The sequence below is a fragment of the Crocuta crocuta genome, unplaced genomic scaffold, assembly GCF_008692635.1.
Source record: "Crocuta crocuta isolate KB4526 unplaced genomic scaffold, BGI_CrCroc_1.0 scaffold36, whole genome shotgun sequence".
In the NCBI taxonomy this organism is placed as follows: Eukaryota; Metazoa; Chordata; class Mammalia; order Carnivora; family Hyaenidae; genus Crocuta; species Crocuta crocuta.
This window is the reverse complement of record NW_027532203.1, coordinates 4,391,188-4,409,067: the sequence shown is the minus strand read 5'-3', so window position 1 is coordinate 4,409,067 and position 17,880 is coordinate 4,391,188. Positions and strand designations below refer to the sequence as shown.

At 45.7% G+C, this 17,880-nt stretch overlaps 1 long non-coding RNA gene across 1 annotated transcript; it reads right to left on the bottom strand.

Moving 5' to 3' along the window:
- Window positions 1-907: 907 nt before the first annotated feature.
- LOC144242672 (uncharacterized) lies at window positions 908-6,908 on the bottom strand. Its single transcript, XR_013338415.1, has 3 exons — window positions 6,556-6,908; window positions 5,786-5,949; window positions 908-1,265 (listed from the first exon to the last, which is right to left on the bottom strand). It is a non-coding gene; the product is annotated as an uncharacterized LOC144242672 (long non-coding RNA).
- Between the last annotated feature and the right edge of the window lie 10,972 nt (window positions 6,909-17,880).

Below are 17,880 nucleotides of genomic sequence, written 5' to 3'. Positions count from 1 at the left end.
GCGAAGAGAGAGCTAACGGTGGTCAAGGCTGGGTTTCCCACTAGCTTGGCAGGATGGAGACTGTTACGTGTTGAACTGTGTCCCCCTCAAAAAAGATATTTTGAAGTACCCCTAGTACTTCAGAATGCGACCTTATTTGGAAATAGGGTCTTTACAAAGTTAAGTTTTAAAAAAGTTAAGTGGCATGCCTGGGTGGCTCAGTCAGTTCAGTGCCCGACCTCTGCTCAGGTCATGATCTCATGGTTCGTGGGTTCAAGCCCCATGCTGTCACTGGCAGCATGGAGCCTGCTTCAGATTCTCTGTCTCCCTCTCTCTCTGTCTCTCTCTCTCAAGAATAAACATTTAAAAAATTGTTTAAAAAAGTTAAGTTACAGAGGCACCTGGGTGTCTAAGTTGGTTGAGTATCCACTTCTTGATTTCAACTCAGGTCATGATCCCAAGGTTGTGGGATCGAGCCCTGTGTCAGGCTCCACACTGAGCATGGAGCCTGCTTCTCTCTCTCTCTCTCTCTCTCTCTCCCACTTTGTCCCTCTGTCCCTCCATCCCTTCCTCCCCCTCTGTGCCTCTCCCCAGCTAATGTGTTCTCTCTCAGAACAAAAATTAAGTTAGAGGTTAAAATGAGATCACTAGGGTGGTCCCTAAGCCAATATGACTGCGTCCTTATAAGACAGGAAATTTGGACACAGAAACAGGCACACAGGGAGAACACTACGAACTCCAGAACTGTGAGACAGTCCTATTGTATAAGCCACTTAGCCTGTGGTACTCCATATGTCAGACCTAGGAAACTAACAGAGATTCAGAATTGGATTTGGGTAAAATTAAAAACATAGTATTTCTTACACACCGGTGAGTTTACGAACTGAGGTTCCCCTCACTAGTGACAGGAGAGCTAATTTCCTGAAAGTCAATGTGGTTTTATGGAAAAAGTTCCTAATATTGTACAGTTTTCTTCAGCTGTCCATTCAAGATTATAAGGAGAGGAGGCTCTCTCTTTCTAGAAATCCTTCCCCCCTCCTATAATCCTTACAAGACCGTGGTGAGGTAAATTCCATGTTACTGACAAGGAGTCTGGCAGCCAGACAGGGTCAGGGCCAAGAACACGACTTTTGATTCTTGGCCCCAGGGCCATCCCATCATTCTTCCTGAAAGAGAACTTAAAGGAAGTTCTTTCCTCTGTGGTCAAATCCTCCAGGTTAGAATTCCTCTCTATTATGATCCAGTCAGATTATGATCAGGTTATGATCAGATTATGATCCAGTCTCCTGGCAAAAAAAACAAAAAACAGAGGCAAAAATAAAGTTCCCACAGCTACACTGAACAAAGAAGCCACTGTCACGACGGCAGAATGAGAGAAGCTTTCCTCGGCCCCTGCATGTGAAGATGACCAGGGAGCGTTGGGAGGTAGTTTGCTCAATGAGCCAGTCAGATTCTGTGTTTGGTAAGGGAGCTGATGCAGGCTCAGGGGCATAAAGACATGGTTTGTGTGGTCTGTACTTCACCAGAAATAACTAGGCTTGCGTTGAGAACCCAATTCTCTTGGGCTCCACCATACTAGTGTTATGTTGAGGGACACAGGCGGGAGGAACTGGGTGCCAGGAGCTGAGGCACATGAGGAAGGTGCTGTTCTTGGTCTGGACAGAAGTCCAGGCGGGGAAGTGGATAACCCCACCACGTGAAGGCAGGCTTAGGTCTGACTTCGGAGGTTCTAGAATACATCTGGGGAGGGACATTTCAAGTTGGTTCAAATGTAGATGTCAAATAAGGGGTCCCAGAGTGGCAAACAACTGTCCCAGAAAGTATTAACACCGAAGATGGATGGCCACGGATGGAGCCTGTTGGAGAGTGAGACAGAATCACTTCCTAAATTCTAGATTCTCGATGCCCCTGACTGCATCTATATTTTCTAGTAAAATTACATTTCATTCATTTAATTTTTAACATAGGGAACTTTGAGGTTGTGGCTAGTTTACGAAAATCTTTTTTTTCATAAGCAGTAACAAAAACAGTAAGAATAGAAGCCACCAGGGAAATTGGAATCATGAAGGTTCCTACAATTTATCATGAGGCCACTAGGGGGCAGAGGAAGATAGCTATTTGGAGCCACTAAAAAACACTGCAATCCCAATCCTTTTTTCCCCACCACAAAATGCTGAAAAGAATGTAGAAAAGAAAAAGTATAGTACAAACAAAAACTGAATTTGTTATTATTAAGAATTTCCAGTATTCTGAGGTAGGTATTTCATATATAGAATTGCCGACTGTACTGTTAGCTGCAACTCAACCAGTCAAAATTCACCCATACCTACGATTCAGCGCCATGCTTCTGACTTTGCCATGAGAACACACAAGCCGATGTGTGTCATGGTCAATGCTTTCAAAGAGAACTCAGTGAAGCTGGGAAAAGGAAGAACACACGGTGGGCATTTAGGGTTGATACGGCTGTTTTCTTGGCTGCTGCCGTTTGATTTTGAGAGATTCTAAGTCCAGCATCTGCCCCAGGTAATCAGCCTCAGGTACAGCCTTGTTCTAGTATCAGAAAGGTTTGAAATTGTTACTACATGATGGATCTTTTCCACTGCAACCATTCCTCACTCACAAAGCACAAAGGAAGCAGATAATAATGAGTGGGGAACCAGTTGCCAGGCACAGTGGAAAACCACTGTGAGGTACCGATGTTAGTGCTTCACAGCTTGTTAGGACCCACTAGTTAATCATCTTGGGCTGGGAATTAAGGACTTGATGAGGTGATCTTCTGGACTGAATTAAAGCATCTCCCCAAATCCCATGAGGTCTGTTGGGATAAATCTATAATCTATCACAGAGGGTCTATGATCTCCCCAAATTCCATGAGGTCAGGACAAAAGATAACATTCCATTCAAAGAAGCTGAGACTCTGAAGGCTTATTTCTCCACGTTCATTCATTCAGCAAACGTTTATGAGTTCAGTGCTAGACCTGATGAGTGCTTGAGGGGCTTCTAGAGTAACTGAGAAACAGCACATGGTCTATGAGTGCTGTTTGAGATGCCATGGAGATGTGTACAAGGAGCTACGTAAGCAGAGAGGAGAGGCTCCAAGGCTCAGCTGAGAGAAAGGGACCCAAGGAGGCTACGTAGAGGTGGTGATGTTTTTAGCTGATTTGACTATCCCCCAGCCACTTGGGCAATAGCAAAAATAAAACCACCATGGAGGGACACTTGGGTGTTCCAAAGTTCACAGGATTCCCACAGAGAACAAGACAGAACAAACAAACATCTTCCCTGCGGAGGCAACTGACAATAAAAATAAAAACTCACAAAGCACTAAAGGACACAGTCACCATGAGTAAAAGTAAATGTCCACACTAAAAATAGTTTTCACATAACACAATGTTCAGATAGAGTGCATAAAGTAATATGTTTAAAATAAAAACCACAGAAGAGAGACTGCATAATGAGGATAAGTATGACCAATGGATTTGAGGAAGAGACAGAACTTCTAGAAATGAAACATGGGATGGTTTCAATGAAACACTTGGTGAATGGGGCTAAGCAGTAGCTAAAGAAAGAGTTTGTAAATTGGAAGAAGGAGTCAACAGGAGATAGAGAATACTAAAGAAAGCTTAAGAAATACGGAGGATAAAATAACAAGAGCCGTCATATCCTTAATAGAAATTTCAGGCGAGGCTAGAAAGAATGAGAGCGGCAAACCTCGAGGAGAAACTGGCTGAGATTCTTTTTGAGAATAGAATCTCTTTTTAGACTTTTCAGAATAAGGACTCCCGAGCAATATAAATAAAAATAAAGGCACGCCCCAGACAGATGAAAATAAAACTGCAGAAATTAGCAAGGGAATAAGGGATTTTAATTTCTCTGGACTAAGAAACCAGAAATTAAAATACAAAGAAACAGGCTTAGCTGCAAAACAACAACAGTCTGATTGAACAGAGCCTTCTCAGCATCAGCTAGAGAAGCCAGAAGACAATGGGCATGCTGATAGAAAATAGAGACTTCAAAGTCTAGCTAAACTGTGCAAGAGCAAGAACAAAATAGAGACATCTTTACTCAATAAAAATGGAAGGTTCACCCCTAGCAGGTCCTCCCTGAATGAAACACTGAAGAATATACTTTGGAGAAAAAAAATAATAAGCTGAATGTAAACAAAATGAGAAGGATGCAGAAAGGCCTTCTGCTTTTCCCGCTCATTCTTCCCGAATCCACTTCCTCTGCCGCCTCTGGGCCTCCTTACTCACAGGTGGGAGGCTGGTGAGGATGCTCACAGATTACATCGACTCTGTCCACATACACACGCGTTCTGAGTGCCTCTGGCTGGGCCCCTCTACCAGCTTACCCCTGCTGGGACAGGAGGTGACAGCCAGGGGAACCCCAAAGGGCATTGGAGGGCCCCAAACTGTATACTAGAGCTCAGGCCTATAGAAGGGGCCACACTTTCTGGTTTTGTGAGGGAATCTCCCAGATGTCCCGTATGAGTTCCTCCATCCCCTGCAACAGCCTTCCGCTGGTGGGGGTGGCCCTTCTTGGGGTTAGGGGGGTCCTCTCAGAATCTGACTCTAAGACTGAGATTGCAGATGGAGTAGTTTATTTGGAAGGTGATCCCAGGAGATGCTGGCAGCAACGCGGGGACTTGAGACAGAGAAGAGGAGGCTGCCAGGGCAGCATGTGGGATCAAAACAGCTACCACTGGGGGCGACTGAAGCTTAAATCTGCTCAGAAAACTCTGGAAGTTTGCAAGGAACAGGCACCTCGGAGCAACCCCGCCTGAGCAGCAAGGGAGCCGGGGTATTTATACACCCAGCCCTGTTCACCACCGTGGGGAGTCTGCTCCCAGGGCATCGACGTCCCAGCACTCTGGCCTGTTGCACAGGTGGGAAAGGGGCGCTCCGGGTCAAGACAAAGTCCCCAGGACACAAAATGAGGTGTCGGCAGTAGGAATCCTAGCCTGTTAGTGCTGAAGGGAAAACACAAACGTGGGCGGGGTTCAGGGGCACCTGCTGTAGCACTTTAAGTCCATGCCTTTAGGAGAATGCACTTTTTTGTTTTTTGTTTTTTTTTTTTACAGGCAGAAATGAAAGACCCCAACAAACTCAGGGCCATGACTCGCTGTCGTCCTCAGAGGTAAAAGGTGTTTGAGAACTTTCCACTGCTCGCTGGCATTTCCTGAGCTGTTTTGTGAACACGAGCAGGGGTGGCAGGCAGCCTGGAGCTTTCACTAGCATTAAAGTGACCGAAGCTAAAAACACCCAAGTGTGCGATCCGTCCACTGGCCTTGCTAATGGCCTGGCAGGTGGTCCAGCAGGTAGACACGTGCTCAGGAAACCGTGCAGGTGCAGCTGTGATGCACACAGCAGGTGAGGAATTCGAAAGAAGCAGGGAATTCAAGATAATAACCTTCCGGCTGATTTAAAGTACAGAAGAAAAAAAAAGGGACACATTTCATATTACCAATATTTGCCCAGATCTGAGTAATATAAAAAGAACTAGAGGAACAGAATTAGAAACCCACCTTTTGGCACTGCTGAAATAAAGTAGAATAGAAAGCTCTCAGGAGTGACAGGAAGAATACTGGGGCAGATGGGCTTACACACTGCAATTTAGCCCTGGCAGTAACCACGGTGGGGAGACCTGTCCCACCCCACTGAGTGACTTTAATGACCCTGCTCTTTCTCTTCTTTTGTTCATTTCTATGGTTTACAATTTTATTTTAAATGCCAGCTATTTTATAAGGTCTCTAATAGCTTGGACATTCATTATTTGCAAGGGGCGGGGGTTTAGTCAGTTATCTCACCTATAAAATAAAGATGCTAACTCTTGTGCCTCCTCATTTCAGCCTCTTAACTTTCTCTGCCATTCTATGGACGTGATGAGGAAGGACTGTAGTTGAGAGCCTCACATCTGTCTTGGCGGCTGTTAATGAGACTGGCATAAAAAGCTGAGATATTTCCATCCTTCCTAGAAGAGAAGAAAATTATGTCAGCAACATCTCTGTCCCTAAATGGAAGCAGCCCACAGTATGTGAGTGTTTGTTAGACTTTAACATCAACTGCAGCTTTACCCATCCATTCCATCCATCAGTCCATCTTTCCAGCCCTCCACCCATTATTCCGTCACACCTGCTGGCCAGTCAGCCTCTTTTCTTCCATCCCAACCAGCCTTCCATTCATCTATCCAACCAACCCAAAGAGCCTCTCTTCCTTCTTTCTTTATTCCTTTCCTCCCCTCCTCCCTTTGCCTTCCTTCCTTCCTTCCTTCCTTCCTTCCTTCCTTCCTTCCTTCCTTCCTTCTTTCCCTCTTTCAATTAATGCATCTCAGTCACCCATCCATCTATCCATCCAACCATTTATCACAATCATCCAAGACCTACTGAGTATCGCTGGGATAACTAAGCACTGAAATACGGAGGTAAAACTAATTTTACCCTCAGTAAGTATATCCTTTAATAACAGTTTTAAACAACCCATAGATGAGGATAATCTGTTTTTCTTTTTATTTTAATGGGAATCATTCTCTCTAGAAATATGTGTGAATCTTCCCACATTCAGTGGTAAGCATACTCACAGAAAAGTGGAAAGAGAATTCTTGAGGCTTTTATTGCAATTCAGTATGGGGCCCTCCAGCAAGTGTCTTTCCAGGAATGCTTTCTCTTGTTGGTTAGCCCCTCTTTTTGTGGACTTTTATTGGGTATTGGAGATGACCCTGTCCACTTTTCTGGTGGAGGAGGAATTGAGTCCAAGCCTTCCAGATGTTAAGGAGGATTCTGGGAATGTGCGTGGCAGGCAGAATAAGTATTTCTGGGTCATGTGTTAGTCAAAGTGGTCCAGCTTTGCTTTATTGGCTTGGTAGCTCCCAGAAAATCTCATGACCTCCTCCGTCTCTGTTTCTCCATAGAGAGTTATCACGGCTCTGTCGGGTTTTGCACACATTGTGTACAAACAGTCAGTAAAAAGAGCTTTCAAAACCACCAGTCTATTAGACAGAAGTATTTCTTTTTAAGAGTGCTTATTATTTGTTAATTACATAAATAATAAAGGTTGACAGTAGAAAAATCAGGAGATCCAACTGAGGAAAAAAAACTAAAACAAACAATCATAAAATCATTTTAGTCTGACCACTTAATTTCCCTGAGATGCATTTGTTGACTGCGAAACATACTGATGATGAGTGTTCAAGATGAAAAACCAGGTGCTGTACCAGGATATATGCTACTGATCCTGTTACTAAAAACTATATTTTCATATATATACATAGAGCTGGAAGATTATTTTTAATTAACTTTACTTATAATGTTAATACATAATATCAGAAAAGTCAGATGAATAAAAGACAAAAATGGATCCTGACCTACTATCTAGCTATGATCACTGATGATATTTTGGTGTATTACCCTTACAGAATTTACTTATTTTTATATTTCTATATTTTACAAATATCGTACCAGACCTTATATACAAATATGTTACTTGCTTTCCCATTCTATATAAATGGCCAACTTTCCATGCCAGTACATATACTTCACGATATTTGAATTAGCTTTGAGTATTCTGTCCTATGGATGTATCACTTATTTTAACACGTTCATCTTCCAAAAGTTTGGAATTTTTCCCTTTAAACAGTGTGTGATCAAGAGCCTCCCTAGCAGTTAAATCTCTGTGCCCATACATATTGCCGAATTGCACCTCAGAAAGATTGGACTATTTATTCTTGTTGTAGCATAGGAGAATCCTCCCTATAAGAATATTATATTCTCCTAATAAGAATATATTTATTTAAGTGTACACTGCTAACATCTTCATCTTTTCAACAATAAATATACAGAAAGAGGAGTTTGGAAAGTCTGGAAGGAGTGGTCAGGAGAGTAGATAACTCCAAGCCTTATCCCCATCAGTCTAGGTGCTCCACAGGTAACCTTGTGAAGGCAAAACCAAGGAAATACAAATAATAAATTCTTATCTTCCACCCCTTTAGATAAAAAGGTAGTAGATTAAATACGCTGTCCTGAACCTTGCGTATTTTTCTTAATGAAATATGGAAGAGTTCTTTCCATGTCAATACTGAGAGGAAATCTCTTTTTTTCATAGCATAGAGTTCATCCCAGGGAGGCAGTAAATGTGGGAAGAGCCATCTGTCTCTTCCATTGTTTTCTAACACAAACAATGTTGCCATGAAAAATCTCAGTGCAATGTATGTTCCCTATGCACACGTGCAGCTATAGGATAGATTCTCGGAAGTGGAATCATATATTTGTAATTGTTGACTGAGGGGCCACACCCCCGTCCATAATGCGGAGTCACATCCCCACTAGCAATGTTCCAAGGCGCCTGTCCTTCCACAGACTAGCCCACGGAGTGTGGTATTGAACATGAGGATTTTTGCCACTTCAGCCGTTGAAAATGGTATTTCAGGGTTGCTTTCTGTGAATGTGGCCCATATTTGCTAATTCTCCTCTCCTTTTCCTACTTTCCTTCCTCCCTTCGTTCCTCTCTCCCTCCTTTCCTCTCTCCCTCTTCCCCTCCCTCCCTTCTTTCTTTCCATTTCTAGCAGCTCCTTATGTATTAGGGAGAGTAGGCCTTTTTTTTTGTCATATGAATTACAAAACTATTCTTTTCATGTTTCATTTTCTAAAATTTAGCATATGGTTGTTTTTTCCTTTCTGTGCACAAGGTTTTAAAAATATAGAACATATTAGTCTCGGGGCAGCTGGGTGATCTAGTGAGTTAAGTGTCTGACTTCGGTTCAGGTCATGATCTCATGGGGGGTGAGTCTGAGTCCTGCATCGGCTCTGTGCTGACTGCTCGGAGCCTGGAGCCTGCTTCAGATTCTGCGTCTCGTTCCCTCTCTGCCCCTCCCCTGCTTGTGCTCTGCCTGCCTGTCTGTCTCAAAAGTAAATAAACATTAAAAAAAATTTTTTTTTAAAAAATATAGAACATATTACTTTCACTGTGTCCCTGGATTTTGAGTCTTGGTTCAAAAAATGTGAAACTGGGATATTCTTCCGCAAGAGTACATCGTACTTTCTAGGAGCCTCTAGGAGCCCATTTGCTGGCTGAGACCCACAGCCTGCCCCAAATCACACACGGGGGCTGCATCTCCTTGGGTTATCAGAGGTGGCTGCCTTTTTCTTTCCTTTTTGTTAAGCCTCATTTCATGGGAACAGGAGCGCTGTAAGTATCTCACAAATCCATTTAGAGGGAGCAGAGGGAACAGAATCGGGTCTGGGCTTATGTCAGGGGAAACCTAACACCATCAGGCCCCCGCAATCCTCCCCGCCCCCAGCGGGCTGGCGTGACTTGGGCTGCAGTACGCGGACCGCCCACAGGGGGCAGCACTGCTGAAGGAAAGCAGACACGCTGAGATTACGAGCACACTTCAAGTGATTTTAGGCTGCCCTGATCACAGCCCGGTAATTTATAAACCACGTCCTACAGAGATGCAGAGATCATCCCACACCGCCGAGTAAGTAATGACGTGCGTGGGCAACACTTCCTGTGGGTCTTTGACTTTCTTCCTGGCTCTGATGCAGCATTCTAGGAGAGAGTCCTGGGGGGTTAAGGATCCTGCAAAAGGATTCTAAGAGTTCGAGAAGCTCGAACGCTGGCCTGGCCGTAGACCCTAAGCTCCCTCAGCCGGGTAGTGTGCTACCGGTGAACACACCCAACTCTGAAAGCACTTAGCTCCAAGCACCTCACATGTGTGACTTCACTGTATTTCCCCAACCACCCCCTGGTCTTACTGCTTCTTACAAGTGGGGAAACAAGGGGCAGAGAGTTTAAGAAACTTACTCCGGGGGCGCCTGGGTGGCTCAGTCGGTTGCACGTCCGACTTCAGCTCAGGTCATGATCTCACGGTTCGTGGGTTCGAGCCCCGCGTCGGGCTCTGTGCTGACAGCCAGCTCAGAGCCTGGAGCCTGTTTCGGATTCTGTGTCTCCCTCTCTCTCTGACCCTCCCCTGCTCATGCTGTCTCTATCTCTCGAAAGACAGAAAGACAGAAAGACAGAAAGAGAGAGAGAGAAAGAAAGAAAGAAAGAAACTTGCCCCAGAATAGCCCCCAGTGAGCGGCGGAGCTGAGATCTGAAGCGGGTGCAGCCTGGCTCGGGGAACACGAGCAGGTAGGGTGGCCTTAGTTAATTACGTCTCGAAACCGAAGAAGAGAAAGTACGATTTTAAGGGAAGATGGAAGGGCAGTCGCAAAGAAACACANTACTGTCAATCCTCGGCCACTGTGAGCAGCTGGCTTTCTGCTGGGAGAGCAAGCGGGGTGGGAAAGGGACCCCCAGAAGCCAGGCTCAGCGCTGGGCTCCCCTAGCTCTGCGACCTGGGGCAAAGAACTTTTTTTTTCTTCCTTTCTTTTTATTGTGGTAAAATATACCTAACATAACACTTACTATTTTCGTGTGTTGTAAGGTGCACAAGTTAGCAGCANCCTGCCTCCCCCCCCCCCGCCGCCCCCCCCAGCCCCTAGGAACACCCGTTCCACTTTCTATGGCTACGATCAGACTGCCCTATGTCCCTCATGGGAGCGGAATCATGCGGTTACTTGCTCTCTTGTGTCTGGCTTGTGTCGTTGAGCATCATGTTTGCAAGGCTCCTCTACGCTGAGCACGGATCAGGGGGTCCCTCCTTACTGAAGTTCAAGAACACTGTGTGCACTTACCACACTTTGCTCACTCAGCCCTATGTGGATGGACCATTCCCACCTCTGGGCCAGTGTGGACAGTGCCGCCATGGACGTCGTCCTACAAGGATCAGCCCGAGACCCTGTTTTCCGTGTCTTGGCGTCTACACCTCACAGTGGAATTGCCGGGCCATATGGCAAGTCTATGTTTAACATTTTGAGGAGCTGCCAAACTCACTTTAGTTTTAAACTGGAGAGGGTTGTTTTTTTTTTTTTTCCTTCCCTCAGGATCCTGGGCATACATAGGTTTCCTAATTATTTCCCAGGGCCCACAGGCAGATTTTTCCAGCCCCTTCTCCAGGAAGCAGGAGCCCTTCCAATGTCTCGTTGGTGCAGGGCTCAGCTTCACCTTCCACCTCACAGGGCCAGTGAGTGGAATGCAAGCACCTGCGCACGGGCCCTTTCATCTCCTTACCTTCACTTTGCAACGGCCTCTGACCCAACGAACCCCTTCTTGCTAGAGTCACTCTGCACATCTGTTTATAGTTGCTCCGTCTCTGCAGTATAAGTTCTGTGGAGCAGGGGCATTTTTTTCTCTCTTATTTTCTCTTCTATCCTCAAATCATAAGGTGGTACCTGGCACATAGTAGGNGAATTGCCGGGCCATATGGCAAGTCTATGTTTAACATTTTGAGGAGCTGCCAAACTCACTTTAGTTTTAAACAGGAGAGGGTTTTTTTTTTTTTCCTTCCCTCAGGATCCTGGGCATAAATAGGTTTCCTAATTATTTCCCAGGGCCCACAGGCAGATTTTTCCAGCCCCTTCTCCAGGAAGCAGGAGCCCTTCCAATGTCTCGTTGGTGCAGGGCTCAGCTTCACCTTCCACCTCACAGGGCCAGTGAGTGGAATGCAAGCACCTGCGCACGGGCCCTTTCATCTCCTTACCTTCACTTTGCAACGGCCTCTGACCCAACGAACCCCTTCTTGCTAGAGTCACTCTGCACATCTGTTTATAGTTGCTCCGTCTCTGCAGTATAAGTTCTGTGGAGCAGGGGCATTTTTTTCTCTCTTATTTTCTCTTCTATCCTCAAATCATAAGGTGGTACCTGGCACATAGTAGGTACTCAAGAAATACTTGGCATCAAAGAGAAAGTGCTGTGTGCTTCTATAGCCTTTCTACTTGTGGCATCATTTAATCCTTGTAACACTCTACGAAGGCACACTTATCCCTGGGCCAAAAAACAAGACCGGAGAGTTTAAATAACTTCCCTAAGGTTAGCATGGCTGGTGAAATTCAGATTCGACCTGTAACCCAAGGGATAATGGTGCAAGCGTGCGCCAGCGTCCTGAGGAAGCTAGTTCTCCTCAAACCACCCACACGCTAGTCTTGATGCCCTGAGGATGCTGCCCCGCCAGTGAGCACGCTCTTGCCCCTTCCTGAGTCTGACTTGATGACCTGTGGCATAACTGTCCTCCAGACCCCTCAGCGAGGACCCTTTTAATGCCCCACGCAAAGCAGAGGCTGGGCAGCGACAGTTAGCAGAACTTTCCTGACAGTGGGGATCATGAAAGCACCAACCGGAAAATAAATTACCAACATCCGCAGGCTCAGACCTGCGCCCCAGGGCTCCGCGTCATCCTGCCCGGCTTCCCTGCTGGCCTGGTCCCTGGTTCCCCACCGAGCCAGGCGGCTGGGAGCCACCACCGTGGTCAGGGCACCCCCCCAACCTCCATGTTGGATTGCTCCGGCTGCCATAACAAAGCATCGCAGACTGGGTGGCTTAACAGAAATGGATTCTCTCACGTTCCTGGAGGCTGAAAGTCTGAGATCAAGGTATCATCAGGGTTGGTTTTGCCTGAGGACTTTCTCCTGGGCTTGCAGATGGCCACCTTTTCCCTGGGTCCCCACATAGTCTTCCCTCTGTGCATGTCTGTGCACAATCTCTTCTCACGAGGACACCACTCAGATTGGATGAGAGCCCATCCAACCGACCTCACTTTAATTTAATGATCTCTTTAAAGCCCTATCTCCATATACAGTCACATTCCAAGGTACTGAGGGGTTACGGCCTCACCATAGGAATGGGGGCGGGACAGACGATTCAGCCCAACATGACTCAGCCCGAGGAGTACACGTCTGTGCTTTGTAGGAGCGTAAGAATCTGCTCCAAGTTGTGCCAATCTCGCTGACATCCTCCAAAGAGGACTGCTAACAGATCTATTCTCAGCTCCTCCCATCAAGTGGGGAACATGCCCAAGTCACAGAGTTACATATAAAAGGAAATGGGGCGCCCAGGTGACTCAGCCAGTTAAACATCCGACTTCAACTCAGGTCATGATCTCAAGATTTCGTAAGTTCAAATCCTGCATCGGTNCTAGAGTCACTCTGCACATCTGTTTATAGTTGCTCCCTCTCTGCAGTATAAGTTCTGTGGAGCAGGGGCATTTTTTTCTCTCTTATTTTCTGTTCTATCCTCAAAGCATAAGGTGGTACCTGGCACATAGTAGTNCTGTGTTGACAGCTCAGAGCCTGGAGCCTGCTTCAGATTCTGTGTCTCCCTCTCTCTCTTTGTACCTTCCTCGCTCACACTCTGTCTCTGTCTCTCAAAAATAAATAAACGTTAAAAACTTTTTTTTAAAGAAGGAAGTGTGTCTGGTGGGGGCGATGGGCTGAAAGGGCCCACCAAGCTATAACATTGTAAGATTTTCTCTTTCCAAAGTATTTCCATAGAATACCAAGGAGGTGATGTGGGAGGGGGGGGAAGGTCAAGGTGCCACACTGGAAATGGAAGTCCACCCTCAGTCCAGAATTCTGCTAATCCTAGAATCGAAGCCCCTGATTTTAGTCCTGCAAACGAAGCCATTGCCCATCCTGAAGGAGAATGCCTCGCTTCACACGTATCCATGCAGGACCACAAAGCACGGCTTTCTTCCTCTCCTGGAACCATAAATTAAGGTCTGTTCTACACTCATCTGCTCGCCAGCTCTTGGCAGCCTTCTCTGGACCTCAGGGCTCTCTGAGTACTTGCAGTCTTTGTTCAAATAAGCAGGCTTCTGATGGCTGGCCCAGATGTGAAGCCCACATCTGGAAACTATCCCTTGTCTTGGCCCAGGCGTTCAGGTCTGGGAGACGTGTGTGTGTCGGGCACCCCCTCGCCCTGCCTAGAGATCCCCACACAAGGTCCTGTGCAGGACGGAGGTCTTGGAGGCTGGCAGCTTGGACTGGAGACAGTGTGTTGGGTTCAATCCCAATGGGAAGTCATTTGGAAAATGGTAGGACCTGCCAACACATGGGTGCCCCTTTTCTATCATCCTTCTTTGGTTTTCTTGGCAGGGTCCACAGTGCCAGGCCTGCCATGAGCTTCCAGCACGCAACCCACGGAACGTGCTACATCTTCCTGATGCCCCCCATTTTGGCCCAAGGATGGAAAATGTTGTCCAAGCTTGGGACTCAGTTTCCCCAGTTTGGGGGTTTATACCGGAGATTTATGGGGTAGGCGTGAGGATGAGCTCAGGGGGCTCCTATTCTTAAAGAAAATGCTGTGCTATGAAGCCAAAAATCCAGTATGGCCCACTTTAGACCAACATCAGAAGGGAAATGCTCTGTTCATCCCGAAGGAACAGTAAGCACCAAAGAGTGGTTTGTGTGCAGGGAGGAGGTGGCATTTCTGGTAGAGCCAGAGTTTGTCTGAGCAAGTGCTTATATCAGGTGCTTGGGCCAGGCCTCACTAACAGATTTAGCGTCTGTCTGGCTGCTTCTATGAGCCCAGAAGGATTCTCACTGATACACCTGCCTGACCTAACCTTTCTTTTTCCCCCCTTGAATGCATTCTAAAATTTCTCAAGTAGAAAAAATTTTAAAAACAGATAAAAACAAAACAAATTATTCCTCAAATTCCAAGAAAAGGAATAACCACTGTTAACACTTTCATTTATATATGCCAAGTCCTTTTTTCATAGGTATGGACAAATACTTCCTAAAATAATGAAAAGCAATTGTATAATACNGAGAGAGAGACAGCGTGAGCAGGGGAGGGTCAGAGAGAGAGGGAGTCACAGACTGAAACAGGCTCCAGGCTCTGAGCTGGCAGTCAGCACAGAGCCCGACGCGGGGCTCGAACCCACGAACTGCGAGATCATGACCTAAGCGAAAGTCGGACGCCCAACCGACTAAGCCACCCAGGCGCCCCTCTATAACTTATTTCTATTTAACATCTCACAATACTTTTTTTTTTAATTTTTTTTTTTTTTAATTTGTGTGAGAGAGAGAGACAGTGTGAGCAGGGGAGGGTCAGAGAGAGAGAGGGAGACACAGAATCTGAAGCAGGCTCCAGGCTCTGAGCTAGCTGTCAGCACAGAGCCTGATGCACGGCTTGAACCCACAAACTGTGAGATCATAACCTGAGCTGAAGTCGGATGCCCAACCGACTGAGCCACCCAGGTGCCCCCCCATCTCACAATACTTCTGTATCAGAAATGCACAACTACATCTGTGTTCTAGCCGTACTGCTGCTCAAGACAGGACTGAAAATCTGTGGAGGCATTTTTGGTTGTTACAATAATGAGGATGAAGTGGGGGGGGTGGGGGTATGCAAAAGGCACTTAGAAGGGAAGAGACCAGGAAATTGGATGTTCTATAATCCTTAGTCCAGCTCAGGGTGCCTGGGTGGCTCAATCGGTTAGGCGTCTGACTTCGGCTCAGGTCATGATCTCGTGGTCTGCAGGTTCGGGTCCCGCGTCGGGCTCTGTGCTGACGGCTCAGAGCCTGGAGCCTGTTTCGGATTCTATGTCTCCCTCTCTCTCTGACCGTCCCCAGCTCTTGCTCTCTCTGTCTCAAAAGTAAATAAACATTAAAAATTTTTTTTGTTTTTTAAATCCTTAGTCCAGCTCAAATTTTGAGTGTCCTGATAGATATTCATGAAGATGGGGGAAAAGACCATTCATAATGATTTCAGCTCAAGACCTAACTCCATTTGACATATAAACACAAGGCTTTGGGGCATGATTTTAGTATAATATATGCTGAATTCTATAACAATGCAACTATTGAGTTTTGTGTTGTTTATACTTTTTACAGTGAATTGTCAACTCAACCATTTTGAAATTTCATCAGTAATGGCAAAGCCATCCCTAACGTTTGAGTCACTCCTACAGACACCTGGATCGGTATTGTAGTCATTGCATTCATAGTGATTATACATATATGGGAATATACTTATTCAGCCTTTTCTTTCCACAAGTCAGATACAGAACGTGTTTGTAACATTTAAGGGAACTTTGTCTTACTTCTATTAAATCCTAACTTATTTAAATGCAGATTCAAGCATCTGGCTTCTTCATTATATCTTCAAATGTAGTTGTGCCTAAAAATTTGCAAATTGAAACTATTGTCTGTTGGCTCTGTATATCCCTTCTGAGCCCTGCACTCCACTTTGGGGCTAGAAACTTCCAAGTTACAGCTTCCAGATTCCTTCCCTTCTGGCTTCTCTGAGGGTCTGCCGATGGGAAGCACTGGGGAATGGAAGAGATCAGGGAGACGCCATTTTCCCCTGGCTTCTGGGTCGTGTGGTGGGCCTGGTGTGGTGTGCACGGTGGCAGCCACAGTGGTCTTGGAATTGGAGGCTCTGGGTGACATCATTTCCCCCTTTGCGACTCCAGCTCTAGGGAGTATGAGTTACTGATGTTACTAATCTTGGATAACCCTATCTTCCTCTATAAGCTCACCCAGCCCTGCCTAAACCGTTATAACCAGTTCCCTAGATGACCTTGCTCGCTTGAAAATACTTAGAGTGGTTTGTTTTCTGATTGAATACAAAAAGGATAAAGAACACTTAGGATTTAAGTCTAATTTAACTTGTTTATATTATAGTCAGGCCATCATATCCTTTGTTCTTTTAATTGTGCACTTGGGGGTGAAAGGGTACAAACTTCCAGTTATAAAATAAATAAGTCATAATAAATAATTAAATAAATTAGTCATGGGGAGGTATACAGCATGACTGTAGTTAATACTGTATTACATATTTGAAGGTTGCTAAGAAAGCTGAGCTGTAAAGTTCTCATCACAAGGAAAAAAGTCCGTTTTGAAAGTAGGTAAGGTAATGTCAAGTAGTTATCATGGTGATCATTTTACAATATATACAAAGGCTGAATCATTATGTGGTACAAACTACAACTAATACACTGTTATAGCAATTATTCTTCAATTTAAAAAATATGCACTTGGATAAATATATTACCTATGAATTTAATTTGGGGTGAACAAAAGGGGCTATTGTGACATATTTATTACTATAATGAGGTAGTGTTGAAAGTGCTGGCAAGGATATGGAGACAAGGAAAAACGTGAGCTTTGTTGGGTGGAAGTGTAAATCGGTACCGCCTTTAGGAAAAACAGTATGAAGTTCCTCAAAAAATTAAAGATCGATATACCTATATGCTTCAGCAATCCTACTTCTGGGTATTTATCCAAAGGAAGTGAAATCAGTGTCTAAGAGATACCTGCACTCCGTATTCACTGCAGCATTATGCTGGGCAGTCCATAAATAGGTACAGTTGGTATGTACACCAGTGGACGAATGGAGAAAGACAAATATGGTCTCTCTACCTATAGCGGAATACTATTCAGCCATAAAAATTAGAATTCAGAGATGCTGAGAGAGGAATGGAGGCGGCCAGGAGCCAGGGATGGGGTGAAGTAGGGAGAAGTTGGGCTTCGGGTTACAGACGTCTGGGTATCAGGTGAATGGGCTCCAGGGAGACTTCAGCTAACCACACTCTATTATATACTTTACATTTGCTAAGAGAGGGGGTTTCCGGTGTTCTCACCGCGCCGCAAGAAAGGTAAGCTGCGAGGTAATAAACGTGAATTAGCTTCAGGTGGCAATCATTTCACCATGTGTAGGACATTAAGCCATCACACGGTACTCCTCAAACACACACATATTTTTGGGGGCAATTATACCCCAGTGAAGCTGACAAAGGTTTTTAAAAAGTGGTGTGGAGCCTGACAGTTGAAATCCACTCATCCACGCCAGCAGGGTAGTTTTCCGCGCACCCACACTGCCCTCTCCGACACGGAGAACTCCCAGCCACGTCAGGACGCGGGTGCCACTCGAGCGAATATCCTGGTACTTACAGCTCCCAGGGCACCGCAACCCCGCCAACGGCTGCGTCTCACACAACTCAGGCCGCAGCCCTCTCTTCTCCCTCCTGGATGCGCGTTTTCGCAGACCAACAAAGGCTGCACTTGGGGAACGCGCGGCGGCAGCC